The 27601-nt window shown below is 37.7% G+C and overlaps 1 protein-coding gene and 1 long non-coding RNA gene across 2 annotated transcripts in view; one reads left to right on the forward strand and one right to left on the reverse strand.

Moving 5' to 3' along the window:
- LOC309510013 (uncharacterized protein) overlaps window positions 1-27601 on the reverse strand; it is a gene marked incomplete at its 3' end in the record, with an annotated part of 1894646 nt that overhangs the window by 909347 nt on the left and 957698 nt on the right. The window lies entirely within an intron of this gene.
- On the forward strand, window positions 16118-22104 carry LOC309510054. The gene is made up of 3 exons (XR_014210174.1): window positions 16118-16303; window positions 18687-18854; window positions 22047-22104. It is a non-coding gene; the product is annotated as an uncharacterized lncRNA (long non-coding RNA).

The following is a 27601-nucleotide window of genomic DNA, read 5'->3' on the forward strand; positions in this document are numbered from 1 at the left end:
CCGCTGGAGAAAAAAAAAAATAGTCCCTGACCATAAAGCAACAGAAGAAGTTACATTATTTCTCCATTAGATGGAGATAAAGACTGTCTTAATGAGTGAGTCAGTCAGTAGAGAAGACTTTTGAAATGACTCAAATGATCACGGAGAAGAAAGACGCAACTGACATGACTATAGGCACGGACAACCCCTATTAACTGTTAAAAGTACAAGATATCACACCGGACATTCAAACGGATTTTTTATTATGAATATAGCACTGACCTGAAGGAAAATGCTATATCTAGCCCACTGTAAATGCAGGTACACGCTTTCTCGATCTCATCCAGAAGTTGTTACTGGAAATGAAAATCAGCATTGTGATTCTTTTTGTACACAAACTTAAAATAAGCAAAAGACACGCAACAGTTAAACAGCAGACAGATACAGGCTAGTGCTGTATCTGAATAAGTCACGGCTGAAGGGCGTTGTTAGGCACGACGCGAATATGAAACATTGGCCGAGGTTCTCGGTTAAAGCCAGTGGGTATTAATGTCTGGCTATAATTGTTGTAGAAATTGTGTTACTAAGACCTTTGTACACCCAAATAGTTGAATTTCCAAAACAGCCTAATACATGAATGAACCTCATCATGGTCGATTATGGTCTGGTCTGAGTCTAACATCATAACTAACATGGTCAGGCTGGTTGTTTCCATGTTCTAATGTTGCGGCAGCTTCCCGCAAAAGCTCACTAACAGATTTCGCCATATCTCGTCGTCTCGATTATAATATAATCACATTTAAATAATTTCGTTTCACACATTCAACTCATGCACACGGGACGTCGACGACTTCGCTTTACAGAAGGCGTGTCTCAGCGCCGTTACTAGAATAAGCCACACCCACTCATTAACATAGAATTTGCATGCAGGTTGTCTTTGAAAATGAAAACGAAAATGAAAACTGTGAAATAAAAGAGGAATTAAAATGAAAACGAAAAGTTTCTTTTTCACGTTTGGCTTTTCATTTTAATATTGGCAGTCTTGCCTCGAGACTGTAGTGAAAATGAAATGTGAAATCACCAATTGCATTTTATTTTTCAATTTGACAGGGATAATGCTGTGAAAATGAAATCATTTAATTTCATTCTCAATTTTGTCACATATTTTGCGTACTGTTTTCTGTAATGAAATCGTTAATCTGGTTTTAATTTTCATTTTAATCATTTAATTTATTTATTTAAATTTGGCAGAAAATGCCTTCCATAAATGAAAACTCCTGTTATGGTATTAAAAGAAATTCTGTACTCAATACCTTGACTTACTTTAATGTATCAGAGAACTTTGTGCTGGATATTATGCATGATATCCTGGAGGGAGTTGCACAGTATGAAGTGAAACTGCTTTTTGAATACATGAGTTGCAATCTAATTTCTTGAGATTGCATTCCTCAAAGATTGTATGCCTTCAACTATGGCTATTTGGACAAAAATAATCGCCCAACCAAGGTTAACCTTCAACAAGCTGGAAACAGCATTGGACTCAACGCAAGTCAGACATTGTGTCTCATTAGGAACATCCCTCTCATATTTGGAGATGTAGTCCCAGAAGGGGATAAGCACTGGCATTTGATGTTGCTCCTCTTACATATTGTTAACATTATATTTTCTCCTTGCGTCTCTGAAGGAATGACAATATTTTTGAAGCATCTGATAGTGGAGCATCATCGATTGTTCAAGGAGTTGTACCCTTCTAGGAATCTGATTCCAAAGCACCACCTTATGATTCACTACCCTGATTGGATCAGGCAAATTGGCCCATTAATTCATGTATGGACTATGAGGTATGAAGCAAAACACAGGTTTTTTAAGAAAAATCAAAAAAATTTCAAAAACCTGACCAAATCACTTGCCAAAAAACACCAGCTAGCCATTGCCTATCACTGGGAGCACTGTACTATCAAAGGTATTGAGTCTGGCCCTGTTTCAAAAGAATTGTTGTCCGACCTTGAAAACGGTGATTTTATTTCTGAGCAGCTCCACATTGATCTCTCAAGTGAATTAACGGTCACACCGTGGGTTAAGTGTCATGGTACGGAGTATCGTAGTGGTCTTGTTGTGTGCTTAGACTTGGTTGATGATGCACCTGTCTTTGGAAAAATTGTTAATCATGTATGGAATCAGAGTTTGTTGAACATCTTCATGCTTTCAGTGTTTTTGCACAAGAGAACAGTCTTGTGCTCAAAAAACCTGACAAATTGTTTTACCACAAGCCGTTTGATTTACAAATGTCCTATGGAAATGACAGTCTATTTTACATCGTTTTGGACTGTTATTTGTAAAAAAAAAAAAAAAAAAAAAAAAAAAAAAGTATTCATGTAATTTAAAGTACTGGCTAGATGTATTGGTGCTCTGTGCTGGAATAAAGTTTTGAAAGAGTAATACAGAGTGATGTGTTTATTTCAAAGTGAATTTATTCTTTTCAGATTCAATAATTGTTAGTTTATTTTACAGTTCTTTAAAGTAGGTAATGCAAAACCCTAATAAGAAAAACTGGTAACTCCTTTAGTGTTGTTTTTTATTTGTAAATAGGTGTTCCATCAACACCAGGATGGTGTAAAATTTGACTATAAGGTTGAGAAGATTGTCATTTCCATTTTTTTAAAGTGTTAGGTCAACACCAGAACAGTGTAGAATTTTAACTCTGCCAGTGTTTGCTACAAAGCTGCACCCAGCTCTGTAACAGTGTTGTTGTTCTCTGCATTGGTGTTAAAATTTTACTCTCTTAGTGTTCATATTGTTACACTGTGTCGGTGTTGCGAGAGGCAACACTTTTGAAAGTGTTGAACTAACACTTTGTGGGTGGTTCCCATATATACACTTTCAAAGTGTTGAAATTAACTCTATTGGTGTTGATTTCCGGATTTCAAATTTACTGTGATCAAATTATGTACTACATATTACAGCATTGTTTCAATACAAGACATACCAATGGACTCGCGCACCTTTCTGTCTTCTTTGGGCACCAGATGTTCCTTCCTCACCCGAAACAAAGGACTTATTCGATTAGCTTGCGTTGATATAGGACTGGTCTTCCTTCTCTGCTGTAAAACAAGAAAGTCTCGACTTACTCTATGTGCAATAACTATTGTTCTTGAAACATAAAATTAAGACAGTTATAAATAAGTTAATTTACCATACGATTCAGGAGAGAACATTTGATGAGTAAATACTGATTGCAATATTCTAAAAAATAAATAAGCAAACTTAAGAACAATTCAAATTCCCTAACATAGGGGTTTATATAAACTGATATTCTAATATAAGTAAGAAGAATTTAATAGCAGGGACTGTATCAATTTTCTTTAAGGATTTACAAAATAAAGAAAAGTCATTTTTTAATGCATTCACATTTGGAAGAGATTTTGTGAAACGACATTTGTGGATATAGAATTTAACAAACAGTATAATATTATTTATCAAATATTCAACTTTTTTATTTTTCATTAAAAGTCCATATTTGATCCCATTCCAGGAAAAAAAAATCAGATCGTGACGTAACTCTTTGATAGCGGGAAAGTTAACCTGCGCATGCGCGGCCCCGCCCACTAAATCCAGCGGGGTGAAGCTGGAGCTCCAGCGAGGGGAGGAGCTGGAGCTCTAGCTCCTCCCATTTGGCGCTGCATCGAGTACACACATATATATATATATACAGTACCAGTCAAAAGTTTGGAAATGTTACTATTTTTAATGTTTTTGAAAGAAGTCTCTTATGCTCATCAAGCCTGCAGTTAAAAAAAAAAAAAAAAAAAAACTGTAATATTATGAAATATTATTACAATTTAAAATAATGGTTCTCTTTTTTAATATACTTTAAAATGTAATTTATTTTTGTGATGCAAAGCTGAATTTTCATCAGCAAGTACTCCAGTCTTTGGTGTCTTATGATCCTTCAGAAATGAGTCTAATATGCTGATTTATGATCAATGTTGGAAACAGTTGTGCTGCTTAATATTTTTTTTTATAACCTGAGATACTTTTTTCAGGATAATTTGATGAATAAAAAGTTAAAAAGAACTGTATTTATTTAGAATAGAAATCTTTTGTAACAATATACACTACCGTTCAAAAGTTTGGTAACAATAATTTTTTTTTTTTTAAGAAATTAGTACTTTAATTCAACAAGGATGCGTTAAATTGATAAAAGGTGATGGTAACGATTTATATTGTTAGAAATGTTTTTATTTTGAATAAATGCTGTTTTAATGAATAAATGCTGTTAACGTTTTACTCAATGAATCCTGAAAAAAGTATTCCAAAAAAATATATTAAACAGCACAACTGTTTCCATCATTGATAATAACTGAGTATCAAATCATCATATTAGAATGATTTCTGAAGGATCATAAGACACCAAAGACTGGAGTACTTGCTGATGAAAATTCAGCTTTGCATCACAAAAATAAATTACATTTTAAAATATATTAAAAAAGAACCATTATTTTAAATTGTAATAATATTTCATAATATTACTGTTTTTTGTTTTGTTTTGTTTTTTAACTGCAGGCTTGATGAACATAAGATACTTCTTTCAAAAACATTAAAAATAGTAATGTTTCCAAACTTTTGACTGGTACTGTATATATATATATATTTTATGGCAAAAGAGAGCAAGCAAGCCTTGTGTTGTTCCCTGCCCACGTTATATCACGGGTGGGGAGGACACACACTTCAGCTTTGTGTTGCTTGTTTGGGAGTGGAGCATGCCAACAGTCAGTTCTCGAGGGGGCTGACTGTGAGCATTGCGAGGAGCTGTCCGTGAGGACGCTCCGCTCCCGCCGGCCATTCTTCGAGGAGGACGGTTCGGTGCGCGCTCCCCGAGGCGCGGGTCCCGCTGCTGCCGAGGCACGGCGTCGACGCGCATCTTGGGGATCGCAAATGGATCGAACAGCGGGGTTTGAGACGGGCCCCGCCCTATCTCTGCCTTTAAACGCTCTGCGGTTTCTCCTCCCCGGGATGAGGCACTCATGCTGCGATTTCCAGTTCCGAGGAATTGGTATCGTTAGTGTTTTTGTTAAGAGAACAAAACAATTAAAAATATAAAGAATAAAGCAGATGTTTATGAATAAATAAATAAACAAGTCAGCTCATAACTCTGTTGAATAAAGAGGAGCTTTTAAAAGGAGGTTTTATCTAGTGCTGTTGCTAAGTTAAATATTACTGGCCAGCCGGTTATTATGAGAGTGAAAATATAAGTAAAACTCTATATCTCAGCCTCCTCGTCGGGAAATGCCGTTTTTTCCCTATCTCCACACTGAGGTGTCGAGATCGTGGAATAAACCGGTTTCTATTTATGCGTTTAGTCCCCAAACTTCTACTATAGTAATGTTATGGGTTATGTTAAGCACTAAGGCTACGTTCACACTGCAGGGCTTAATGCTCAATTCCGATTTTTTGAAAAAATTCGATTTTTTTTGCAAGGCCGTTCACATTTCCAATTAAATGCGACCTTTTGTGATCTCCTGTGTGAACGTGAAATGACCCAGAAGTGACCCGCATGCGCAGAAGAGTACTCAACGGTCAACGACGTCACTTGTTGTTTGCGGAAGTAGCTAAACTTTAACTGTGATTCTATCTCACACACACACACACACACACACGAGCGCGCGCAGCGACCGTTACACAAGAGCCAGACAGCAGCCGCTGACCTATCTAATATCAGATTCAGCACAAATAAGTTAACATAACGTATATATAATGGCCGTGGGCTTTTTTTTAATTTTTTTTTTATTAACGGGCTCGTCGAGGTCGACCCGTTCGGCAGATTTACCTCAGCTCGACGAATGTGCAGTCCGTTTTCAAACCGACAACCACTTCAACGCAGGATTATGACGTTTTTCGCGTATCAATGACGTGCGGGTCGGATACATGCGACCTGGCCGTTCAGACTGAAGTCGCATTTGAAAAGATCGGATATGTATCGGATTTGGGACCACATACCCAAGTGGCCTGGGTCGCATTTGAAAAGATCGGATCTGTGTCGTTCAGACTGTCATGAAAAGATCAGATACAGGTCGCATAGGGGCAAAAAAATCGGAATTGGGTCGTTTCAGCCTGCAGTGTGAACGTAGCCTAAATGGTTTAGCTCCCCAGTACTTGAGCGAGCTCTTAACGCATTATAGTCCTTCACGTCTATTGCGATCTCAAAATACCGGCCAGTTAACCAAAATACAATAAAATATATCCAATAAAATATAGATTTTAAAGTTAAATAACCAAAATACTATGTTTGATAGTTATACTTATAATTTTGTTTCTATTACATGCAGTTCTAACTTGAGCTCTTAGCTCTCCGGTTAGAATATTGGCTTCTTACTGACCCTTTAAAGGGATTCTCCACCGAAAAATGAAAATTCTGTCATCATATACTCACCCTCATGTTGTTTCAAACCTGTATGAATTTCTTTCTTCTGCTGAACAGAAAGGAAGATATCTAGAAGAATGTCAGTAACCAGACAGTTTTAGATACCATTGACTTCCATTGTAGGAAAAAAATATACTATGGAAGTCAATGGTATCTAAAACTGTCTGGTTACTGACATTCTAGATATCTTCCTTTCTGTTCAGCAGAAGAAAGAAATTCATACAGGTTTGAAACAACATGAGGGTGAGTATATGATGACAGAATTTTCATTTTTCGGTGGAGTATCCCTTTAAAGGGTCAGTAAGAAGCCAATATTCTAACTGGAGAGCTAACTGTACGTTCACACCGCCGCCGACTTGAGCTGCAAAGAAGCTCTGGCCGCCCTGTCAAGGACGCTTGTCAAAAAGTATGGGGAAGCTTGTTGACGCTTTGGCCGCTCTGAAGTCTGTGTCACACCATGAAATGTTATAACGACAGCATTTTTATAACCGTTTTGGTCACATTTGGTCGGGAAAAAATAATAATTAGCTATTATTATTATCATTGACATATCATGACAGAATTTTCATTTTTCGGTGGAGTATCCCTTTAAGAAACACAGAACTCACTCTTGCACTCACACTTACAATCTCACACACACACACACACACACACACACACACTCCGATATGTGGTTTATGAGGACTCTCCATAGGCGTAATGGTTTTTCTAATGTACAAACTGTATAATCTATCCCCCTACTACACTAACCCTACCCCTAAACCTACCAATCACAGATTTAGTATGTTTTTTAAGCCGTTTGGTTTAGAACAGCCATTCTCAAACTGTGGTCCGCGGACCACTAGTGGTCCGTGAGGGTACTGCAGGTGGTCCGTGGAAAGGCTAAATAAAATATTAAATAATATTTTTTTTTACCTTCATTTTACCAGGAAATTCCCATAAAAAAAGAAAAGTAAAAAGAATATGTAGGCCTATATTGATATAACATTTTAATTAAATTGTCAAGTTATTGTGTGATTACTAAAATAGCCTAGTGGTGTTCGGCCGTGACATTCAAGTTCAGTGCCGTTAGAACCACAACATTGGTTCGGTGGATAGCAACAGGTTCTCTGAAGAGAAAAGGGCAGAGGCAAATATGTTCTCATTATCACATCACACGCATAGCCTTTAATGGTGCGTTCACAACGGACGAAATTTCGCTTCAAACTTTTGTTTTTACGCGCGTCAATTTAGCTCTTGACGCGCGAATTGATACAAAGTGGTCAAGCGTATCACTAGACGCGGCAGGCGCGAATTTCACATAATCCCTTTTTGAATTTGATGCGCTATAGGCGGATCTTTTGTGACGTCATTGTTTATGTTTGTCGCGTTGCATCATGGGAATCGTGTGGCAGGAAACACCGCTAGATACCTGTAATTTGATTGTTTTGCACGTTTGGAGGAGGATTTAGAGAAGAGGATGGTTCACTCTTGCTGTGTGGTCGAGTACGGCTCGTTGGGGGCCTGATAAAAAGTTTTTTCGAATTCCCTCCGAAAAGGATCGCGAAAAACGAAAGAAATGGTTGTGTGCAATTAGACGATTGAACCTGGACGCTCCAAAGAAAGCCTGAATTCCTGCAGCTAACGTTACTGATCGAGTTTGTGAGGCTCATTTTGTTCATGGTAGGCCTAAGTCTTAGTGACTATGTATTTATAGAAGATTGAATAAAAAAATAAATAAAACTGAGTCAAATCAACCGAGTCATGTTTTCGCGTTCTGATTCAGGTGTCCCAAACCGCGATCCACAGCACCCATACTATGTTCCTCACATCAAAATGGGCTATTCTGGATCGCAAAACTTAAAAGCAAAAGAAAAGGCTGTTCTAACCTCTGCTTTTAGCACGATCACTGCTTTCTGTTTGGCAGAAAAGATCGGCCCAACTTTTCGAAAAAACAAAATAATCATAGGCCTCAAGACTTTTGAAAGCCTTTAATCTTTCATGAGTGAAGGGTCCAGGGGTTTCTATTAAATAAGAATAAATGTCTCCCCAGCAGATTGGTGGCCAAGACACGGGCAAGTCGGACCAACGTTTTTTGTCATCCCAGATCTCATATGGGCTTTGAATAACTTCGATTTTGTCACCAATACAAATTTTGAGCTTCTCTCCAAACCTCCTCCGGTCTTCAGATGTTAAAGTGCTTATATATTGTGGATTTCGCCCGCTAACTCTCTTGAAAATGCTCGTCGCGTCTTTACTGTCCGCAATACTGTTTGTTTTGTTGCCACACAACCACTCGCGCATGCGTACAAAGATGTCAACAAAGATCCTCCTATTCGCGTCCGGTGTGTGAACGCACAGTTAGGCATAGGCAGTTTATATGAAACGAAATGTTTATAAATGGAATGAATAAGGCCTGTTATTATTTAATTTCCAGTTAGTTTCTTGATCTCGCGTTTCTGAAATGTTTTGCAGATGTGCTGTTAAGTGGACAAACTTTTTGAGGACTTGTAAAACTCTGAAGATTAATAATAATAATCCCCTAAAATCGCCAAAGGTTTTGAAATGTTGACTATATTCCAGTGTTCTTATTACTGTATAGATTCCATACTACATTGCTATGGAAATAAGCCTGTTGTTCAAATGAACCTGATTATGCCCTGGGCGCTTGAGTAGCCTAAATAAATAAATTAAATATGTGGCAGCCGTTGTGTGCAGTAAACTTTCCTTTAACAAGCCTGTGATGTGATGACCAGTTATAGTTTTAGTGCTAGTAAGCCTATTTAGAGGTGCAGATTAATTCAGGTAGGACTGTGTGTAGACATATTTTATTATGTGTATTATGAGGTGGTCCGCGAAAATTCTTGATTACAAATAGTGGTCCACACACACAAAAAGTTTGAGAACCCCTGGTTTAGAAGGACACATATGTCCTCATAAACCATGTTTACGTTGTAATACCCATGTCATTATACACATTTGTGTCCTCATAAACCATATACAAGAACACACACGTCTCACACACACACACACACACACACACACACACACACTAACAATATGCTCTGACAGGAGGAGGACAGAGTAAAGGTACACAGGACCTACAATTTTCACACTTTTATTAGCCCCGGGTCTAGCCGGACAGCCTGTGTGTGTGTGTGTGTGTGTGTGTGTGTGTGTGTGTGTGTGTGTGTGTGTGTGTGTGTGTGGGTGTGTGTGGTGTGGTCATTGAAAATGTGTTCAGATATATATTCTTCACAGAAAATGAGCCAAGGCCAATGAGTCTGAGTTTGAAAAAATAAATAATCGTATAATTTTTCTCTTGATAAAAAATGAAACCGGGTCCTACAGACCCGAACACCATACAAGGGTTAAAACGACACTAACGAGACGCTTAACAACACAGCGTACAAAACAAACATTTTATATAGATATCATATTCTAATTAAATGAATACTTACAATCACAGAAATAATGTCCTTGGCGATGGTCAATTTGCTGCCGCCGCAACTGCTGCTCGTGTCCGAAAGCTGAATCATACGTGTAACAGCTGTTCTAAATAAGCTACATCTGATTGGTTAATAATAATCCTATTTCAGTATCTTGCCGCACTATTGGCTCGACTGATATAGTAGGCAACCGCGTTTGCCTGCATATTTACGGGTCGTGCAATATAATTTCGGGGGAACATGTGCAATAAATGGGAGTGGCAACACTTTTCATATCGTTGAGAATAAAACAACCGTCCCAACTTTACAAATCCAGGTTCTCCCTCCATGGGGATCATCCATTTCGAAAAGTAAAGCAGATACGGAACCTCGGCCCACGCGAGATGCAATGCGATTGGTTGCTGGACCAGCCAATGGAATTAATATGTGCAATATTCATATTTAAAATTGCCTAGTCATTAGATTTGTGAATTCTTTTTCTGAAAAACAAAATTATATCATTAATCTTTTAATTATTTTGGCGAAGTTTTATATCCATAAGACAAAAATAACTCAAAAGAAACCCTCCTATATTACCTTTTATAACACTGATCTCACAATATACTTAGAATATCTTTTAAACATGAGATCACAAAACAAAAAGCTTATAAAAACAATACAAATTTTAAAGCTTTTCAAATACATATAACTGCCCTGATATTATAAACTTTAATTTCTGTATTTATTATTTATTTTTTATTTTATTATTATTATGTACATTTATACTTTAGTTGTTGTTGTTATTCTTTGGTTTATACATTTTGAATTGTATTTACAGTGCCTTGTATTCATTTAGTTTTTTGTTGCATTGTAGGCTACTTGAAATGTTTGTAATTTAACTAAATAAATAAAAAGCACAATATGTTATGTATACCATACATAATAAGATATATTTCTAAAATCAATACTTTCAATATTATATATTATATGACGTTACTGTCACAAAAATAGCTTTAATGGTTCTGTTTTTTTTGTTGTTTTTTTTAAGCAAGTCTGGAGGCTAATGAAATGAAACAGATGAGAATAATTTTCCCATCTAAATACAGTTGATTTTATTGTAATGTGATGAATCAGAAAAATAAACAAATATAACATTCGCTTAGGCTGTTTTTTAAATGGACCAAAACAAAGTGAAACCAACGTAACAATTTGAAGTGACCAGACCACTGACATTGATAATAAATATTATTTAAAAAAATATATAAGATGGCACCACAAGACGACGTTCACTTGCAGAGCAAATTTAGCACGTTTATAGTTAACTCAACTGGGTAGCAATTGTGAACAATTTTAATAGAGAATTCAAAAATAATTTGGATTTCTTCACCACTACTACTAACCGGTTGGATGGTGTATTAGTGATATTGAAAGCTGATTGGCCTTTATAAATATGCGGAAAAGGGCCAATTTAATTATTTATTTATATGATGTCCGATTTATTCTCTCTTGTGCCTTTTTGCGCGCATTTTCCACGGGTTTTAATAATAAAACTGGTCTGAAAGAATGAAAATCATATTAAAGAAAACGTCAACATTAAGGTTGCAATTATTTAATAAATTGAGTAATGTGCGCGTGCATGCGTGGTTCGAATTTTAGTTGCTATGTAGGTTATGAATTCTGACTGCATATATATTTACACTCGAACCGGTCGCTGTCTGGGCGTGCGTGCATGTTATGATTCGAATGTTAGTTGCTATGGCGACGCGTTTTATGAATTCTGCGATCTGCATGTATCTCTCTGCTCAACGATCGACCGCTGTCTGTTGGTTGAGAGACGAGGCGAATTAACAGACTGACTTTTGCGGAGAATTTTCTGGCCGAAACTCGATACTTTGAAGCTTTTCTGGATTGCTGAGAGGAGACCTATATTCTTGAAGGACATCGGAGGATATATACTTTTTGAAAGCGTCATCTGATAATACTTTTATTTGATAGTTCTTTTCCTATTTTAGAAGTAACGTTAGCTTGTTTGATATTTTTTTCAGGGGAGTAACTCTATTTAGTTTAAGAGGATATTTCTATTGTATTGTCTTGTCTTGTATTTTGTTCTGATTTTCTTTCAGGTTGTCGATGGCTCGTAATCGAATGATGGGTGGAAGAGGAAGTGAGTGCTTTAATTTTTAATTAATTTTTTATGGTGTGTTGTACAATGACTGACTGATCCCATTTGATCCCATTTATTTGATTCATTGCATGTGAAATAAACTTGAATTGAATTTGAGCAACTTAACTGAAGTACAAATCTGTAATTGACCACAGACATTGATTATTGATTATGATTAAACTAACGTTATGTGATATGTGAAATATTCCATCCTTAGAGCACTCCAGATCCAGGAGAGCTGCTTTCTGCCAGACGGCTGGTCGGGAGGTTTGGAGGCCCGATTCTGATGACCGTGATCAGGATCCGCTGCCCAGAGATGGACAAAGTAAGTTACAGATACTTCTGGTCAAATATTACTCAGTTACAAGTAAAAGTTGAAAAGACTGATTTTTACTTGAGTAAAAGTACAGAAGTACTTGTTTTTAAAGGTACTTAAGTATCAAAAGTAAAAAGTAAATGTCAATGCATTGTTTTATTATTGTTTGTAATACTTACAGTACCTTATGCCTCTGAATCTATGCCTGCCTACCTACCCACCCTCATATCAATATATCATTTATTTCTAGAACACAGTTCCTGTAGTGGGATTGAATGTGAGATTGAATAAGTGCTCTCAATAACGTCCACAATAGTTTCGGGCTGTTCCCTCAAATAGGGCCCTATTTAAAGATTTTTGGCTTTTAGGATGAATATGTCAGCCACTGTTATAAGCTAGTGTGCTCCAAAACAATGACAAAATGAGCATTTAAAAGACCATACCCAACATTGAAAATGAAAGTCAGATTGATGTCAGAATCCAACTACTTTCTACAGAAATGTAACGTTAGTGGAGTAAAAAGTATGATACTTGTCTTTCAAATGTAGTGAAGTTAAAGTAAAATGTTTCCAGAAAAAATAGTACTCAAGTAAAGTACAGATACTCAAAAAGTGTACTTAAGTACAGTACTCAAATAAATGTACTTTGTTACTGTCCACCTCTGCCGCTGCCAGACCCGACCCAGACACAGAGCCAGGATCGTCCTGGATATTTACCATCTCTGTCTTCTGAGTTTTCTGTTTCTGTGTCCACAGGTCAGGCTCACGGGACGAGGGCGAAGCAGAACCCAGATGTTGGACGTCCGTCCACTTCATCTAACCACTCTCGCAGAGGTCAGAATAGGCTTTTAATAAAGATGTAATGGCTTAGTTTCTATTTCTATTTTCAATGGCTGATTTGTCAACTAAACCAACTAAAGTAACGATAACACTTTATTTTGATGGTCCCTTTTGAACATTCTGTCGACTAGGCCTATACGTAACTTTGCAACTACATGCCGACTAACTCTCATTAGAGCATCAGTAGACTCTCTCCTTAATATGAACTATGATGATATTTTAATCATTGTTTTAACTATGTACGAGGCACTGCGAGTGCGAGCTGACATCGCGTTTGTCTCTCAGGCTTGCTTTCACTGCGTGATGTGTCAGTGCAGTTATAGATGTCCCCAAATTAGTTTTTGTCTTATATTTATATCATATTATGTTGTTATATTAGAATATCACATGATCAAGAGTGCCGTTTTCCTTTGCACAATTGCAAATGTGCTATTTATTTTATACAACAGTTAAATTAACAATAAAGTTAACATTGTGAGTTACTTTTTGGACACAATATTGTCAATTTTCACTTTATATCGCCGACGAGAATTTCATACTGAAGCCGTAGTCCAACAGACAGATTTGTTTTTTACTGAAATCCGCGTTTTGAACGAATCATTTTAACGATTCAATGAACAATCACTTGTTTTCTGAATGAATCAGCCGTTTGAACCATAGACATCATATAGATAGACGCCCTATCGACCGCTACTGCCTACTGGCGCGGGTGAGCCGTGGGGCCGCCATCTTAGACCGGTCACCCGCTCCACTCAGTGTAATCTGTATGGCAGGTGCAATGAGCTGTCAGCGCATTTAATTAATCATACCTCACTGAATACCGAACTGATTTTCACGCGGGTTTGTTTGCTGCAAAGGTCATTCATGTAGCTATTATACAGGACACATGGTTCGGCGTATTTTAATATTCATAGTAGGCTTAACAGTAATATAATATTCTGATATAAGATATAAAGTGACCAGACGTCCAAAATCAAAATATGTGATGTAGGATATAAGCTATTTTATAAATCACACACTATAAATATGATAAAGAAGCAGAAACAGATAGTTGCAGTAAAGTAAGATATTTTAATAAGTTGAAGAAACGTGTGTGTTTTACATTTACATTGCTTCCTGATATCACGTGCGCAAACACAAATAACCTATATTTATATATATATATAAAACAGTTATGTCCGGGCGAACAATGTATGAATTAACTTAAGATTGGATTGCGGTAAAAGTAAGTTTCGTGCCTCTTACAAGTGCTTTCGAACTTCTTTCTGATCTGAATGGTATGTGGAAAACACTTGAGTTGAGGGAGGGAGAAAACACGCAACTGAATGCCTTTTCAAGCGTCTCAATACTTGAAAAACCACAGGAAACTACTTTTAAACACGAAATTACTTGATTTACAGAGGGTCTATTCGCACGTTTATAAACGTTAACGTTACCTGAGGTAATTTTCCTGGACCTTTTTACAGAAGGTAAAAGTCGCCGTAATCTTAACTGACATTGTCCAAAATGATTACTGAGATGGCACATTCGGACGGGACTAAAATAACCGAGAAGCTCTTGTAATTATTACTTTACCCCACCTCTCCATGTCAGGTGAACACCGGCTGGTGCAGTAAACATTGCCTAGCTAACGTTAGCTGGCTACGATATCAGTACAGTAATATCAAAGATCCTTGCTCCTTCTCAATTATCTGGTAATATTCTATTCACAAAATACAACCAATAGTACGGCAATGTTAAAAGTAATCCCCCGGGCCCTATATGCGATGATCCGCCGATTAGAACAGGAAAATACTCCACAGTGCTCTAGCATCTTAACTGCTGCCACGCAACGAAACTAGGAACACGACCGGTTTAAGATGGCGGCCACATTTCTCAGTGCCCAGCGGCCAATAGGGCATCTAGTCTCTATATAATATCTATGGTTTGAACAAATCGGTTGAATAAATGACTCCAACAACTCGCTTATTAAGACAGTGACTTGCCGCCACCTACTGGTGGTTTTAGTTTCATATTTAAAGTATTCTTTAATTAAAACATTAAAAAACTGTACAGTAAATCATTAAATCATTTTAAAATATCATCTAATTATTATCGACAAAACGTTGAAAATATCGAGACATATTTTTGTCAATATTGCGCACCCCTAATGTACGGTATTCATTTTGATTTCTTCAGGTCTTAAAAAGGTCTTAAAAAGCCTTAAATTTGACTTTAAAAATTGTGCAGGTACCCTGTAATACTCTAATGAGAGTTAGTAGACATGTAGGTGCAATTTTACTTGTAGACAACTGAATGTCTGTTGGGAGGAGCATTTTACTATTAAGATTTGAATAGTAAAATGTAAGTTATATCATTATGTCATTGCTTAATTTGACGTCAGAGATGGGTCTAATAGTTGTTTTCATTCGTTTTTTCTTCATTTCAGAAAAAGCTCCAGAACGTCTTTGCCTCAGGATCTGGAAGGCTACGAAGGGACTTTTCAGCTGCTGTTCCGGTAGTGCTGTGACTGTTGTGGAGCCTTTTATTCCGGAACCATCGTCACCTTCTCCAGATCACTCCGGCGTCAAGCCAAATAATAGTAAATCATTATTTCTCCAACATTATTTTAAACAGTATTACAGGGTGTCCGCGGATCCTTAAAAAGTCTTAAATTCGATTTTTTTTTTTATTTAAGGCCTTAAAGAGTCTTTAAAAGTCTTATTTTTACTTATGAAAGGTCTTACATTTTCGATGGCAATTTGACTTACACATATCGAAATGTTTTCCAAATTAGAACCATCTAATTAGCGTACTTTTTTATTTATTATTCTATCTTTGTGGATTTGCTTGTTCACGTGTATATACTTGTTCATATTGTCAATATTGTTGTTATCCCTTTATTTCGCTGACGAAATTGCGAAACATTATTGGATAATTCTTATCATTTACATTTCTCTGGGCCAATCGGAATCTTAGCACTTTTTCTCTTGGCCAGTCGGAATCTTAGCACTTGCGTCATAATCTTGAAGCACACACACCATGACACACACACACAGCGTCAACAACAGCTGAGCTCGCCATTTGCCTGGCTACCGTGCGAGTCTAATGGAAACTCACGCATGAATTTTCCTGCATTGAACTTGTTTTAGCGCCCGCCAAAGTGAATTTTTGTCCCGCCAAAGTCTTATTTGATCGGTGAGTAATGTAGATGAACGGCTGCGTTTGTGACATGGCGCATGTTTTAACTAAAAGAACGACCAGAGAGAGAGTGAGAGCCGGTCGCGCGCGCGCACTCTCTGTGTAAACGACTTCACCGTCTCCAAACTAGGCGCTGTGTTGCTCTCTCTCCCTCGCACATATTAATCAAAATATATCGACACGGTGGTAAAAGGTCGGAAGACCAAAGTTTCGTGTGGAGCATTCGGAGATTTTTTTTCCCTGAATTATACTGCTGGGTGTGAATTGTTCTAAATAAGTTTCCTTATCTTCTCTGAAAAGCGTTCCGGACATTCAGCTGACATAAAACAACACTTTAATTAAACGAAATAAAACTATACAGTGATGAAATGTTTTCTATGTTGACAACTTGACACAAATCTTGGATGTCCATGTCCTAACTGCTGGGATAATCACACAACGCGCATGACACGTCCAATTCGCGAACTAATAATGACTCCTTTGAACCGATTCATTTTAATGAATCGTTAAAACAACTGATCTTTCCAACAGTGAACTCAGGAGACGTCTGAATCGGTGTATAACTAATCAGTAACACTTTACAATAAGGTTCTATTTATTACATACATTATATAAAAAGTACAGTTTGCTAACTCAAGCTTAAACTTTAAAATAACATTTTTCCACACAGTGCTATCAAGAATCGATAAGAGAATCGTTAAAGAATTGGATCGATAATCAGAATCGTCAATGGCATTATTATTGATAAAATCTTATCAAATCCCATCCCTAACATACATGTTTTTTAATATTTTTTTTTTTTTAAGAGTAAAAAGATGCTAACATGAGGTCTTATTGTGTCACTGTCAGTCTTGTTACATCAGTGCAAAACTAGGGTATGCAGATTAATTATTATTATTATTATACATCATTCATCAGCATGCATTGATTAATCCCATGGCATGTATATAAAAAAAAAAGTTAGTCTGCACTTTATTTACCTACCCACCTCTCTCTCTCTCACACACACACACACACTAACCCGACCCCTAAACCTACCCATCACACACATACACACAAGTCAAGCGTCTATAAAACGCCGATAGCAGGCCGGGTGAAACCCGTAGTTGTTGGGACATCAGAGACCGGTTTGTCCAAGAGGGCAACATGTTTATTAGCAATAGCTAACGTTAGCTCCGTAGTGTCCGACGTTTTGAGCCATTCCTATGCTTGATTTTTTCCCACCGGACTTCAGTAAAGGGCTGCGGACCTTTCCCACCATCTTTTCCGACATGAAGAATACACTTTACGGGTGTTAATCGAGCTTGATCGCCGCTATCAGATGAAGATGCGCTGCTTACGTCCTCCTCTGTTTACATGTGCGTAGTGATATTGGCTTGATTTCGGCTGTGACCTACTTACATTTTCTATGCTGATTGGTTGAAAATCTAGCTCAACAGGTTTACATGTCTCAATACGCAGTCAATATAGTGCGCCAATAAATTACAATTTCTCATTAACTGCAGGATAATGCGTGGAGAACTTTTTGCTTGGATACCTTTTATTAACGTTGAACATATTGAGCAAAAGAAAAATTAGTGCCCCGTTTGTCGGAACGAAACTGAACGATACAGCTCACGTACAGCGGCCTATTAACCAAGATAAAACATTTTTGAAACGTTGAAAAAACTGGACGTTTTGAACGTTCAGGGAACATTTAGAAATAATGTTTTCTTAATTGAATGGGAATGTTAGCAAAATGTTCTCAATAAGGCATGAGCTCGATGGCTGTCTGACACACACCAGAAACACACGCACAGAAAGCCGCTTCACAGACAGCATACGATCCAGAAAAGAATTCAATTTCACCACTTATTTCTCTTGAATTGTCAAAAACATGCAAAATTGTCAAAATGGCTGTCGTGCCGAGTATTACAGAGTCAGTTATGTCATAAATAAGACATTGCTATGCATTTAATAAATGTGTTTAATAAAATATATCTATATTTAGATATGGCCCATATGATCTTTACCATTACAAGAACTGAGCCACATGTGCCAGAGTTGGCCAAATGAAGCCTGGAAATGTATGTTTTCTTTTTAATTAAAGATCAGATAAAATAAGAAAAATAACTTTAGCGTTGAATCGGAATCACCTCGTAATCGTGATAATAGTGAAATAAAATTACTATTAATATTGTGAAATAATATGTTGGGACATTTATGCAGGCATTAAGCAGAAGTCAGGTGGATAGCGTGAACAATTCCCATTACTTTAGATTTGTAACTTTACATATAAGATTTGAATAGTAAAATGTAAGTTATATCATTATGTCATTGCTTAATTTGACGTCAGAGATGGGTTTAATAGTTGTTTTCATTTGTTTTTTCTTCATTTCAGAAAAAGCTCCAGAACGTATGAAGAAACCTGGTCGTTTCCAGAAGCGCTGGAAGGGTTTTTTCAGCAGCTCAAGAAATGTTGTGGAGCCTTTTATTCCTCCAGCAGATCCTGTTCCTGAACCATCATCGTCACCTGGTTCAGATCACTCCGGCGTCAAGCCAAATAATGGTAAATCATTATTTCTCCATCATTATTTTAAACAGTATTATCTTGTTTTCCACTCAAAATAAGGCTTGTTTTTACAGAAAATTAAAATTATTTCCCCCATTATAAAATTATTTTCTCGACCAGCACTGACATTTTTTAAATAAAACAATGGATCTAGCAACAGACACTCTACTGACTATAAGTAACTTTTCAACTACATGTCAACTTATTCTAACCCTACTAGGGCTGGGATAAACGATTATTTTTTAAACGATTAATCTAGCGATTATTTTTTCGATGCATCGATTAATCTAACGATTCATTTTTCCAGTCCGATTCGATTATCGATTATCTCCCCAATCCCCATTAATTGACTAATAGCAATTTATACATGTTAATTTACATATCTGAATGAAAAAAACATGAATTCCTTAACATTGCAATATATGTTTATTGCTCTTAAAATTCCAAAATAAAAGACTATACAAGTGCACAGTAATGCATTCTTAGTCAGAGGTAGCATTCAATAAAACCTTAAAGCCTTGAAAACACATAGCTTACTGAAACAAGCTTACTGAACACATAGGGCCTAGCTTACTGAAAAAAAAGTTCTTCTTTCAGATGAAAATAACAACAACTTGATGTCTAGCATTCAATAAAAAAATAAAAAGGTCACCCAAAATACTTGTTTAGAGCAATTGAAAGAATACAGTAACCAATGTAAACTTGGGGGCTTTAAGCTAATACAGAGAGTGCTTTTCCAACAAAAAATAAATAAAAATGAACAGTGGGAGCCAGCAGCCTGTCATGGCGTCCTTCCTGAACCAACAGAATTGAACATTTATGTTGAAAACGCATAGTCCTAGCTTACTGAAAAAAGTGCATATTTTAATTCTTCATTCACATAAAAATAACAACAACGTATAGTAATACACTCTGCCACTCACCTTTTTCTTAAAAAATAAATAAAAATACTAATAAAAAAAAGTACTTAACTAGAATTTAATAAATGGAACATTATTGTAAAGTGTTACCGATTTGTTATACACCGATTCAGACGCCTCGTGAGTTCAGTGTTGGACAGATCAGTTGTTTTAACCATTCATTGAAGTGAATCGGTTCAAATGAGTCATTAGTTCGCGAATCGGACGTGTCATTAGCAGTGTTGCCAAGTCCGCTTATTATAAGCGACTTTGGGCTTGTTTTTCTGTAAAGTCGCTTACAAATATTGGTAGTCGCGGGTTGCGTTTTTTTGGGCTTGTTTCTAAAGTGTAGCTGCTTATTTGGGCTTGTTCCCAGCTTCATAATAAGTTGTCAAGCAGATATTGTCTATATGTTAAACGAGTTTGTCTTGCCTGTTCCCTCTGTCCCTCCCCTTTCCCATACACACAGGAGAAAGCAGAGTTTTTTCCCACCCACATCCTGCTTCTAATTGGCTCTGACCCAGATGGCAACGAGTACTAGCCAATCAGAGGCAGAGCAGGGCAATCTGTTTTTTTTATGATAAGGAAAACGTCAGTGAGTGACGTTTAAATGAAAATACGCGCGAGTCGTGACTGATAGTAAATGGACTGTAGGAAAGTTTTTGGAGGAACAAATGCCCGGGACAAAGTGAGCGAAAGCTTATAGCTTTCCTGTATACTGCTTCAGCTCTCTTTCCGTTGGTAAACTGTATGTATGTGTGTGTTAGGGTAGTTTGCGTGTTTAGTCTAGTTAATAAAGTCTCGTTCATGTCACACGTAAAGTTGTCCGTGTTTCAAGCTCATATCTGGAGTCCCTAATTATAGATCTTGACAACTTGCTCTAGTAGTACTGTAAAGAAATAAAGACATTTCCCATGCCCCGGAAATGTACATTTCTTAGAATTAATAAACAATTAACACTGAGTGTTCACGGAGTGTATAATATAACAAAGACTGGGATAAAGAGAAAGGAGTAAAAGAATGGATTCAACCTGTCGTGGGGGATGACTCAAAAGCACTGTGCAGCAGAGTATGTAGCGGACCTCGTACAACATGCTAGCACAGAAAATTAATTAATTAATTAAATTAATTTATAATTTGCTCAACTTGTGACAAAGACATCAAAATGCACCACATTAATTAACATGTCATTTCTCCGTGTATGTTCACAGAACATAATAAATAAACAGAAAAACAAATAAACTGTACCATGTGTACAGTTTTGCAAAACTGCGCAGTTAACCAATCTGTCCACATGGATGTAAATTGACAATCTGTAGCCACAGTTTAAAATCAGTCCCCACGGCACACAGTTCATTTATTTTTCTCTTCCTGGAACCTAGGGGGGCTCCATAGAAAAAGTCGCTTGTTTTGGGCTTGTTTTCACTGGCCTGGTTGCTTATTTGTCTCGCGAGATCTGGCAACACTGATTAGTGGACGTGTAGCCTACGGCAAGCGTTGTGTGATTATCCCGGCAGTTTATTTTTTACCACAATTCACACTCCGCGGTAATTCAAGAGAAAAAAATCTCCGAATGCTCCACGTGAAACTTTGGTCTTCCGTCCTTTTTCTATCGTGTCTAATGATTTTGATTAATATGCACGAGGGAGAGAGAGAGAGCAAGACAGCGCTCGTGTTGTTTGAAGACGGTGAGTGTGCGCGCGCGCGGCCGGGGCTCTCTCTCGTACTTATATGTGCCCTGTCAAGCGCAGTCAGTCATTCTATTCTACATCACTCACCGATCAAATAAGGCTTTGGCGGCCGCCCCCCAAAAAATTCAATGCAGGAAAACCCCTGGATGGATAGAATGATGGCCATCGCGTATCAGCGCACTTAAGGTACACACTGTGAAGTAATTTGCACACGTTTTTTAGAGAAATGAAAACAGGTCGACGAATCGACACGCATATTTTGCGTCTACGTATTTTTTGCATCGACGTCATCGATGACTTCGACGCGTTGTCCCAGCCCTAAACCCTACCAGTCTACTAATACTCTACTAATACTCTACTAATACTCTACTAATACTCTAATGAGAGTTAGTCGACATGTAGGTGCAATGTTACTTATAGACAACTGAATGTCTGTTGGAGGAGCATCACAATAAAGAGTTTGCAGATATTAAGCAGAGACTTTGTTACACTATTAAGATTTGAATAGTAAAATGTAAGTTATATCATTATGTCATTGCTTAATTTGACGTCAGAGATGGGTCTAATAGTTGTTTTCATTTGTTTTTTCTTCATTTCAGAAAAAGCTCCAGAATGTATCTTGGAGGATACGAAGGGTGTTTTCAGCAGCTCTTCCAGTGATGCTGTGACTGTTGTGGAGCCTTTTTTTCCTGAACCATCATCGTCACCTGGTTCAGATCACTCCGGCGTCAAGCCAAATAATGGTAAATCATTATTTCTCCATCATTATTTTAAACAGTATTATCTTGTTTTCCACTCAAAATAAGGCTTGTTTTTACAGAATATTAAAATGATTTCCCCCATTATAAAATTATTTTCTCGACCAGCGCTGACATTTTTTAAATAAAGTCTACTAATACTCTACTAATACTCTATTGAGAGTTAGTCGACATGTAGGTGCAGTGTTTCTGATAGACTTATAGAATGTCTTAAAGGGACCAAAATAAAGTGAAACCAAAGTAACAATTTGATGTGACCACTGACATTGATAATTAATATAATAAATAATAAATAATAGTAAAAACAGTTTTTGATATCTGAAATGTTCCATCATCAGGCCGCTCCGGATCCCGGAGAACTGTTTCCACAGATTCCTCTCCGGGCATCACGCCATCCTCATCTTGGTCCCTCCCTGAGGCCCATGTCGAGAGAGGAAGTAGAGAGTCGTTGAATCTGTGCAGCCGAGGCTCAGACAGCGTCGAGGGGAGCTGGAGTAGCGGTGGATGGGAGAGCCCAAGCGAAAAGGGTTTGTCCAGGTCCAACAGCCTCGAAGGGTTTCTGTGTCCTCCGCTGCCGGGTCAAGTTCCTGTCGAGCCAACAGAGACATCAACTGGCCGAACTGCTCAGGGTGCCGTGGAGGCTTCTCCTGTGAACGAGAGCTCAACAGGTGAGACTGAAATAAGGCTTGGCAGTGCAAAGTCTACAGATAGAGATTTAGCTATTTCATGCATAACTGAGTCAAGTTTTTAACACGTCCGATCACATTTACTGTTGCTCGACCAGCACTGATATTTTTCAAATAAAACAATGAATCTAGCAAGCTAATAATTGTCTCATATTTTTCTGTTTGTTTTTCAGTGTCCTTTGAGTCTCTCTATAACGTGGAACAGTTAATTGGATCCGGAGGATTTGGCAGAGTGTTCCTGGGAACACGCAAATTTGATGGCAAAAAGGTAAATCTTACTGAATTGCACAAACATTTTGCTCTTGCATGCATCAAAACACATTTAAAACAATTTACAGATGGTTTAATACTTAATACAAAGCCAGGTGCTTGAAAACTGTTACTGTTATTGAAACTGTTTTTTTTTGTGTTTTTTTTGTGCAGGTTGCCATCAAGCGGATGCTCAAGAATGACAATTATCGTTATCTTTATATTGTAAGTTGGCCAAAACCTGAATGTGTATTGAGTTGTTTAAGTGCAGATTACTGTAGTTAATACACCCGTAGGAAGCATTAGGTATAAATGTGATCAACAAATAAGCCTAGAGGCACCAAATAACTTTGAGCTGAAAAGGCTCTTTTGAACGCATCTAAAAAGATCAAAGAATAGTACATTTCAAAATGATGTTTTCTTCAGATTTTTACCCAGCTAACCTTCTGTCTGCTTCTTCTCTCTAGCCTGGGAATCCCAAACCTCTCGTCACAGAAGTGGCGCTGCTGATGATGATGAGGCAAGAACCCATAAGCCCCTTCGTCATACAACTGTACGAGTGGTTTGAACATCCTAAAGAATTCACTCTGGTTATGGAGTATCCGGGGCACTGCGAGAGCTTGTTTGACATAATCTATCGTCAACCTTGGAGTGACTGGTTCTCACGGGTCGTCATGAGACAGGCTGTGCGGGCAGTGCTACACTGCATCCATCATGGTGTTTTCCATAGTGACATTCATCCACAGAATGTCCTGTTTGAGAAAGACACGCTAGATCTCAAGCTGATAGACTTTGGCTGCGGTCAGCTATTTAGTAGTGAAGGCTACGAGAGAAACAGATACAGGGGTGAGCATTTTGGGAGTGTGGAAACCTGAAGGTAGTGACTTACAAATTTTTTGATGATGCTTTAAAAAAAAAGCTCAACAATGTGCAAATGTCTTCCTTACAGGAGTTCCGGATTACTGCCCACCTGAAGTCTTTACAGAACCTCGATTCCACGCCGTCCCTGCAAACGTCTGGTCTCTAGGAGTGGTGCTGTACGAGTTGTCGAACACATGTCTTCCTTTTCGTGATAGAACGGAAATCACAAAGGCCGAAGTTACATTTCAGAACCCCAACTTATCCAAACGTGAGTGAATAATGATGATAACATGGATAAACACACATAAAGCAAACGAGTTGTACAGAAAGTTAAAGGTTGTAGTGTGTCAGAATTTTTATATATACTGTAGCTCAAAGTACACTGAGAGCATCGCTGTTTTCAAAAATGCCAGGTCACATGGTCATGACTAACCAGCTCTCTCCTTATTAAAATGTGTACAGACTGCAGGGATCTGATTGGACAGTGTCTAGCTCGCGATCCAGCTGAACGCCCCAGCTTAGAGCAGATGTTACAACATCCATGGTTTGTTCGTACACAACGCTAGATTGGAGAAGCTGAGGAGATTCACTCGATCAGTTTCAGGTGTGTGGAAGTGTAACAAACAGAGTAGGATTATTATCTTTTGTCTTAAATTCTGGATTATTTGTAGTGAGATTTTCAAATTTGTGTTCATTGTAATGTTCTTGTTATAGTCAAATCACCTTCATTTATATAGCGCTTGATACTGTATAATAATGGTAAATCATTATTTCTCCAACATTATTTTTAAAAGTATTATCTTGTTTTCCACTAAAAAATAAGGCTTGTTTTTACAGAATATTAAAATTATTTCCCCCATTATAATATTATTTTCTCGACCAGCGCTGACATTTTTTAAATAAAACAATGCATCTAGCAACAGACACTCTACTGACTATAAGTAACTTTTCAACTACATGTCAACTTATTCTAACCCTCTACTAATACTCTACTAATACTCTAATGAGAGTTAGTCGACATGTAGGTGCAATGTTTCTTATAGACTTATAGAATGTCTTAAAGGGACCAAAATAAAGTGAAACCAAAGTAACAATTTGATGTGACCACTGACATTGATCATTAATATAATAAAAAAATAATAATAATAAAAACAGTTTTTGATATCTGAAATGTTCCATCCTCAGGCTGCTCCAGAACTGTTTCCACAGATTCCTCTCCGGGCATCACGCCATCCTCATCTTGGTCCTCACCCTGGTCCTCACCCCCCCCTGAGGCCCATGTCGAGAGAGGAAGTAGAGAGTCGTTGAATCTGTGCAGCCAAGGCTCGGACAGCGTCGAGGGGAGCAGGAGTGGCGATGGATCGGAGAGCCCAAGCGAAAAGAGTTTGTCCAGGTCCAACAGCCTCGAAGGGTTTCTGTGTCCTCCGCTGCCGGGTCAAGTTCCTGTCGAGCCAACAGAGACATCAACTGGCCGAACTGCTCAGGGTGCCGTGGAGGCTTCTCCTGTGAACGAGAGCTCAACAGGTGAGACTGAAATAAGGCTTGGCAGAGCAAAGTCTACAGATAGAGATTTAGCTATTTCATGCATAACTGAGTCAAGTTTTTAACACGTCCGATCACATTTACTGTTGCTCGACCAGCACTGATATTTTTAAAATAAAACAATGAATCTAGCAAGCTAATAATTGTCTCATATTTTTCTGTTTGTTTTTCAGAGTCCTTTGAGTCTCTCTATAACGTGGAAAAGTTCATTGGATCCGGAGGATTTGGCAGAGTGTTCCTGGGAACACGCAAATTTGATGGCAAAAAGGTAAATCTTACTGAATTGTACAAACATTTTGCTCTTGCATGCATCAAAACACATTTAAAACAATTTACAGATGGTTTAATACTTAATACAAGGCCAGGTGTATTGATTGATACGCAAGATTGACAATGATCGTTATCTTTATATTGTAAGTTGGCCAAAACCTGAATGTGTATTGAGTTGTTTAAGTGCAGATTACTTTAGTTAATACACCCGTAGGAAGCATTAGGTATAAATGTGATCAACAAATAAGCCTAGAGGCACCAAATAATACTCACTAATAAATAATAAATAAAACACCTAATACTCTACTAATACTCTAATGAGAGTTAGTAGACATGTGCAGTGTTACTTATAGACTTATAGAATGTCTTAAAGGGACCAAAATAAAGTGAAACCAAAGTAACAATTTGATGTGACCACTGACATTGATCATTAATATTATTAAAAAATAAAAAAATAAAAAAACAGTTTTTGATATCTGAAATGTTCCATCCTCAGGCTGCTCCAGATCCTGGAAAACTGCTTCCACAGATTTTTCTCCGGGCATCACATCCGCCATCGCTGCACTGACGAGAATGTCTCCCAAGCGTTGGGCTGGATGTAATAATCCACATAGCCTCTCTCTATTTACTCCCGAAATCTGAACCGCTGAAGACGAGGTGGATTAAGTTTGTTTTTGAAGAAAATGCTCCCTCAACTCTACCAAAATTCGTTTATGTCTGCTCCAATCATTTTACACCGGACAGCTTTTTGAATGAGGCTCAGTATAAAGCAGGTTTTGCAAAAAAATGGCTCCTGAAGGATGTAGCAGTGCCAACTGTTCATGATCCAGCTACACATCTAGAAGTATGTATTACGCGTTGGTTTTCCAAATTGCCTTTGAATTTGTCAAGTTCATAATAACATGTTAGACTTATAAAGTTTGTGATAGCATGTGATAGCACCATGAGTCCAGCTATGTTGTTATTTTTTTATCGCGCTGATAGTGGAATCTTTATTTGTTAAGGACAGCACATCAGAACAGAGCAGCCAAACCAGAGATGTTGCTTGCCAGACAGACGCAAAACCGCTGACCAAGTCTGTTGGTACTCAGTCATCAATGAAGACGTTTCATGTTCGCTACAGGAGTTCAGGTATGTTTATGTATTACATGATACTGCTTATACAGAGGACTTATAACTAGTCTTGTTACACAATAAGTGTCACATAACAGTAACACACAACTACTTTGTATATTACAGGTGTCCAGACGACAGATAGAGTTTCAGACATTGACAGTTTGTCACCAGCAGCTGGTTTAATATTTAGGACCTCTACACCTATAAAGTGGCCATCAAAGAGACCTCGTGTGGAACTGGAGGAAGAGGATGACGAAGAAACCCTAATGGACACATCATCTGTAGTAGCACCTGAAGAGCAAGATTCTACATTTGATCCAGCAGAGACGGACACAACTTTAACGGAGACAGCAGACATGTCGTAAGTTTCAAAACTGCATTTGTTTTAGAACAGGGGTGTCAAACTGAGTTCCTTGTTGGCCACAGCACTGCAGAGTTTACCTCTAATCATTTTTAAACACACCTGAGGCAGCTAATCAACTCTCTAAGGCTCATTAAAAAAGTTCAAGTATGCCTGTTGATCCTTCTGGAACTGAGTTTAACACCCCTGGTTCAGAATTTTATTATTATTATATTTTGTTACTTTTGTATTTAATATTTGTTAACCAGTACGAGTTTTTGTTTCTTAGTGCTCAAGCAAAATGAGACGCTAGATCGCCTGAGTGAAAGGGA

Source organism: Leuciscus leuciscus (assembly GCF_965113295.1).
Source record: "Leuciscus leuciscus genome assembly, contig: SUPER_11_unloc_1, whole genome shotgun sequence".
Classification (NCBI taxonomy): Eukaryota; Metazoa; Chordata; class Actinopteri; order Cypriniformes; family Leuciscidae; genus Leuciscus; species Leuciscus leuciscus.